The 6,745-nt window shown below is 37.8% G+C and overlaps 1 long non-coding RNA gene across 1 annotated transcript; it reads left to right on the top strand.

The window, feature by feature from the left end:
- The first annotated feature begins 184 nt into the window (after positions 1–184).
- On the top strand, positions 185–6,529 carry LOC140852112 (uncharacterized). The gene is made up of 3 exons (XR_012135041.1): positions 185–3,553; positions 3,642–3,738; positions 6,393–6,529. It is a non-coding gene; the product is annotated as an uncharacterized lncRNA (long non-coding RNA).
- Positions 6,530–6,745: the final 216 nt, after the last annotated feature.

The raw sequence follows: 6,745 nt of genomic DNA on the forward strand, positions 1-6,745 counted from the left end.
CATTCATATTTAATGTTCAGACTAAATTTGTAGTCAGCTTCTGTCCATGTTGATACCTTACCTCCACATGTTGGCCATAAGTTCATTATTTGTCTCTTGTGTCTGTGGGTGTGTGTATGCTTGTGTGCATTTGGGGTGGGGAGAGGGGAGGGGGGGGGAGGGAGTGGTTTATTCCCACGATTTGATCACTAGAAAGTTGGAGTTACCCATTTTGGATAAATCAATAGTTCCAAGCAAGGTTCGTCTTCTCAGTACTGGACCAACGTATGGATACCATCCTATAACAGTGTTGGTATGCGGTTCAGTGAGGTATGAGATAGCATATGGAGTGTCTATATGGTACAAGACCGCTAGAGTATAGTATGGGGTGTATGTGGTGTGGTCCGGGACGACATTCCATGATTCCAAGAAACTATACCTCTGTTGTTGATCTCTCAAAATGCCTATTCCTTCTTGGAGTTTTGGTGAGTTTCCAATTCCTTGACCAATCATCTACTAGAAACTCTGATCATTTCCTAGATAGGCCTCCTTCCTATGTTTCAGCTTTGATAATTAGTTGGCTTAGGTCCTTGACTGCTTATCAGGCAATTCAAGCACATTTACTCTAAACCCTGTCCTAGTCCCTTCCACACCATCCTCAACCCACAAACTCCCCCCAAACCCCGACCCCCCTGCAAAAAAAATAGTTATTCGTATATTTTACCCGAAAAGTTTTGGTTGTTATCTTTGACAATGCTGCTGACGCATGTCCTTTTCTTCACAAGTCAAGCATATCGTAGTTTTATTCTCTGAGTCATGCCTTAGTTTATTATAAAATCATCAGATCACATAGTATGGGTTCTCACTTCATATTTCAGAGCATATGGCAATGACATTCTCTTTTTATATTGTTTAATCTGTTTACTATTATTATTGCACTGTTTTTTAGTCTTTGAGTTCTTTCTTTTTTTTCGCTTAATAACTGATGTTTATTTTCTTTTTTGCAATCTTTCTTCTTCATATTTTAGCCCAGTCAAAAAATTTAAGATCTTTTCCTCATCACCATCCTTAATACTTGACCTTTTGGGCATCTTCAATCTTTTTTGTTGTCTCTAATTCACCTTCTTAGGTGCTACTACCTCATTAATTGGCTGCATCTGTTGCTGAACCTATGATTTTCAGCTTTTTAATTGACTCTTTTTGGGTATTGACATGTTTGATTCATCTGACTTACTGCCTACTTTAGAATGTTTCTCTGTCTTTCTTCTATGATTATCTCATATGAGCATCCACTTGAGTGCGATCGCACCATCCTGATTGTCTCTAGGTTATTATCAGTCCAACCTTCCTCAGATCAGGTTGATCCTTAGGGCTTACATCGGTCCACTTGTCCTACATGTCATTTATTTGTTGTTTCACATCTCAAATACTTTTAACTCATTTGAGGAATTACTTCCTGCTATGCTTTATACTTAAGTCAATCTATACCCCAATCAGCCTTCAAGATTTTCATGCGTTTCTTGACTCAGATGTTGCAGTTTAGTTGACAATTTTCTAATTGTCTATTTTACTGTCATTCAAAGTAATTGGACCATCCTGCTTCTCTTGCTTAATTTTCATATCTTTGACACATTTGCATGCTGCCATTCTTTGTGGAGCATTTGTTTGTTCTTTACCTAGGTCAACATATTACTCCATTTATCAATTCTCAAGGTGCTTTTCTAATTCTTATGCTTGGTAACCTTTAACCTTAACTGAGCCAAGTCTGCTTCATATGGCCAATAGGTACTTAAAGACTATAGTATTATTTCTTATTTCTGACCTATGCTATGTGCAATCCATGGAGAATATTTAGGAGGGGTCTGAGTCAGCTGGTGACAAATCATATGGCTAAAGGTCGCAAGCTTCATCCCATAATTTTCTTTAATGCTTAATGCAAGTTATCTTTAGTTGCTAAATATATTCATGTTTCATGCTGCTATCAGGATTGGGTTTATATGGGGAAATTTTGTGATTCTTTTAGGTTTTTGTTTTGTAGGTTTCTTATGAGTTAAGCTAGTTAAAGTTACTTTGTTCTTCATTTTATGCCTAAAACATATTAAAATATTTTCAGTGACCAAGATTATTTGATTATGGATAGGGTTTGTGCAGAATTTCTGGATGTTACTTTTGTTGTTTGAAGGAAGGTCTCTTTGAGCAGTGATGGAGTGGAATTAATTTTTTCCATTGAATGTCAAACTTCATGTCTAGAATAATGTTTTAGTTGGCTCTTTGACCAAGCATTTATAAATATGATACTTCATATGAAAAATGTAGCCATTTTTCCTCTTTATTAACCCTTACCCTAGGAGAATCTTGATTGGTTGCTCTTCATTTGCTCAGATTAAATAGTTATGATTGATATGCTTGAACTCCACACCCCTTTCTCCACCCAAGTTAGCCATCTAGGTTTCATTTCAAGCTTGTTTGGAGTCTTAGGATGCACCTGGTAGGAATCTCACTCTAACTTAGAAATGGCTGATGTCAGGTTAAGGTGAGGCATTGAAATCAAGGATTCAGGTCCCAACAGGACATCCTGTGGGATATCGGGATAGGATATCATCCCATATGTCAGGACAGGCCGTTCTGCCAGCGTCCCGACGTCCCAATTAGAACGTCTTGGGATATCTTCTGTCCCAAGTGTCGGGACGGCGGCGCATCCCATTCCACGGAAAAACCACGACAGTCCTATCCCACAGGATTTAAAATCTTGATTGAAATATTTTTAAAATTTTATGAATCAGAACTTTCATCCATTTAGCCGGCGGTACAGAGATTGATGATGCTTTTATGTTGGGTTTCAAGTAAGAATTGGCAATTAAGGTGATTTGGAACTTCATGTATGATGTATCCTTCACATCCTTATGGTGGTAACATCCACATAAATCCTCTTGATTCTCTTTTAATACCTCATTATCTTACTCCTTTTCCTATAACCATAAATGTGATCGGGATCAAGTTTAGGTTTGTGATCATGATCAAGTTTAGGTTAGACTGAATTTCTCAGGCCCTGCTACTCACTTCCAGAAGTGAGATTGTTCTGTACTACATTGCTCAATCTGTCAAAATGATTGTATTCCAAGGTTTGGAAGCATATCTGATAGATCAGTATGTTATGCTAGTCTCAGTTTTTCACAATAAGCATGAATTGTATTGGCGGCCTATATTTGAGTGTCTATGTCAAAGACATGAGCTTAGTCTGGACTGCATTCGGGAAATATGACTAAAGATTCTCAATATGCAGAATATGTTCGCTTAGTTTTGCTGAGACCATTGTCTTGATCTCAAGGGAGGAGGTTATTCAGTTGGAAGACCTCAACAATTTGCTCCATGTAGCAGAGCAAGGAGTAAGGGATGGCATATATTTGCAACTGAAGTCTTAATGCTCAGGCTTCTGAGAATCATCATTATTGTTATGACTACCCAATCCCACATATTTAAATGGAGTTATGCTAATTGTTGTTATGGCAGCCTATTTTCAAGATATTGGATCACTGCTGATGGTCAAGAATCTGCAGTCAATCAGCTAAACAAGGTCAAAACAAACTGAGTTGTTACATACCTTGTTTTTGTTGTAGACAATTAGTTAGACAATGAAACTCTTGTCATTTTTCAATTTGAAGGGAATTATGCTGGGATTATCTTCTGCAAGTTGTAGTTCAGTTTTGAGAGACTTCTATCTGATCAAACCATCAAATGAAGCACATCTTTTGTAATTTGGTAATGTAAAATCTGTTTGTTTGACTTAAGGTTAATCTGCTTGATCTTGGATGTTTTGTTGAATAACAGACAATATCTGTATATTTATGAGTGGAGCTTCGTCATGTCCTATCCTTTTGCATAGAGTGATCCTTGTATCTTATCATGAAGTTTGTATTGGTATGACTAAATAAACTGCTAAGGTCAGGGCTTTGCTTTCCCATTCATTGTTATAGGATTAAATCTTCATTTTTTAATAATACATTAAATCTGAGACAACAGGGCAAGACTATGTTGATACGTTCCAATTTGTTTAGCATCTTTCAAAATGGTGCAAGTTACGAAGGCTTTGAGTTATTTGTTTTGTAATATATAAATTAATTTCAACCATTTATCCATATATAACACTACGTTTGAGTAGAAATTTTGGATCTTGGACTGCTTAGCTACCTGCTCGGTATTGTACCAGTACGATACTATTCAAACACATGGTACCATGCACCTATCGTTCATCACCGATGCCTTATACAATGATTTTTTTTCTTCTATTGTTTCATAGGTTTTTTTGTAGGATTGTTTCTTTATGTTTTTCTTGTTGTTTTTTCCAGGTTTAATAGGTTTTAAGCATTTGAGGCCCTAGAAGATGTAAAAGGGCTATAGAATATATGGTCAGTTAGTTATGGCTTGACATGATATAATTTGCAAATACTTGAAGAGAATAACAATAATTAGAATATATTTCAAGAAATCAATTTACTTCAAAAAAATAAAAATACTTCACAAAAAATTATGCCAATGCATAGATCTAGGTAGCATGGATACTTCAAATCATGGTATATGATACCAAACCAAATCTTTTGATATGGTCGGTATTGTACCGTATTGACCATGAATTGCAACGATTGTGGTCTCTATATAAGGTGGTGCTCAAATTTATGTGAGCCAGTCCTTACAAGGAAAAGCCACTTGAAATCAATTGGTTTGGCTTGGTAAGGGCTTGGTATCGGCCTAACTAATTGTTCCTTGATGGTTGAATGAGAAAAGGTCTCCAAACCCTTTTCTTCCTTTGTTACACCCATGAGCAATGTTAGAGACGTGAAAGAGAGGACCACGGACCTGTGTATATAATGCACATATACTCATCGACATATTCGAGCCATATTGTATCCTTATTTTTCAAGATTTGTAGTATTGGCATATCTATATTGTGTCGTAGCCGTTTTTAGTGGCTGTATTCATGCTTTCTAGGTGTAGATGCATGCTAGATTTACAGTATATGATGAAATCATGCCAAAAGAATAAATTTTAGCTTGATTTCCTCTTTTTATTTATAATCTTCTTTTGAAAAAACTTTACTAATGGAGGAAGAGATGGTAGAATTCTTTAATAAAATTAACTCAGGGCTTTCAATGCATCAACTCACTGCAACATCTAGAAGAAATAAAGCTTCTCCCAAGGTTCGTTGTATCGATACGGGGCCCAAATCAATTGGCTGGCAGCAATGGTACGCCCCTGTGCTGTTTTGTACTGGGCCCAAAACAACACAGTAGAGAGGGCAGAGGGAGAACAGGAGAGAGGGCCCTGGGGGGGGAGGGAAGGAGAGGGAGAGAGGGTCTACGAAGGCTATGGAAGCCGTCAGAGGGCTGCCGAGGTTGCTATAGTGCCGGAGGACGAGCTTCGCCTTCCTCACAATTGAAATAGCAGAGGCCTTGGCTACTAAAGGGCCGGAGGAGGGTGGAGCCCCTCTTTCGTCCCTCTAGCAGCCTCGACAGTCCTTTGGTGCTGGAGGAGGGTGGAGCCTCTCTTTCGTCCCTCTAGTAGCCTCGACAGCCCTTTGGTGGCCTTTGGAGAACTCTCTCCTTTTCTTTCCCTCCCTTCTCTCCCTATTCCTCTCTTTTCTTCTCCCTCTCCTGCTCCTTCACCGGTTTCTCATTTTGATTGCTGGAACCATCCCGGTCCACCATTGGCATGACTCTATACGCCCCGAACCAGATGATTCAAGGCGGTTCCACAATCCTTGGCTTCTCTGTTCAGTTTCCCCTCATTGTTCTTGTTTCTTTGTTTTGAATGAAGGAAACCCAATTTTTTTTTTTTTTTGCACTTGTTAGCAACTGCATTAGTGTGGAACTGGCAAGTGGCAAGTGCCACTTTGTATTGCTTGATATCAACTCATATCGGTTGCTTAGTAGCTTGATAAGCTATGACCTGTACCATCCGTCTACTTAAACACTGGTTAAACAAAACAGATGATGACTAATTCAGAAGAAAATAATGAGTGGAAAATTGGATGGCTCTTGCTATTTGGCTTTCAGCAATTATATTATCATCTAACTTGTGAACAATTAGTTGCAAATAGAAGGTTCTGCACTCTCCAAATTGCATCACAAATCAGAACAAATATTAGAAATGATTGTCTGGTTTGTATCATTTATTTGAAGTTCCAGTCTACCATTTTGATCAAAATCGTAACTGATATGTTGGTTAAAAATATCTGATTACCTGTAGAGGGATGCCATTTAGAATTTGATGTTCTAGGCTTGACTTTGCAAGGAAATGCTTTATCATTCTTAGTGCTTGGATTAACATATTCTCATTGTGGTCAGTCCAAGTCCAAGTCCAGTCTCTACATATAATTAATTCAAGTTTGCATTTACAAAGTTTATATTGTTTTGCAGGATATATCAAAGATTTTCAGGTCTTTGATCCACATAGAGTGGGGAGAATAACTGTAGAGTTGCAAGGCAGGATAAATGATTGCCATGCGCTTACATATAGACAGGACATCAAGGCTATGGATATAGAAAAGTACCGATTGCGCATCCTTCCAACACGCCAGGTTTGCATTATTTATCCATTTGTCTAACATGTCTTTTATTTGCTTCTTTCAGTATATATTGAAGTATTCTTTTAGTGTTAGTTAGCTAGTGTATGTTGCATCTCACTGGAGCTCATTACTTTGGGACTTGTAACATTTTCTTTTAAGCAAAAATTTGTGCTGTTTTGTATTAAAGAAGTGAGGGCTTGAGAT

Source organism: Elaeis guineensis, chromosome 10, assembly GCF_000442705.2.
Source record: "Elaeis guineensis isolate ETL-2024a chromosome 10, EG11, whole genome shotgun sequence".
Lineage (NCBI taxonomy): Eukaryota > Viridiplantae > Streptophyta > Magnoliopsida > Arecales > Arecaceae > Elaeis > Elaeis guineensis.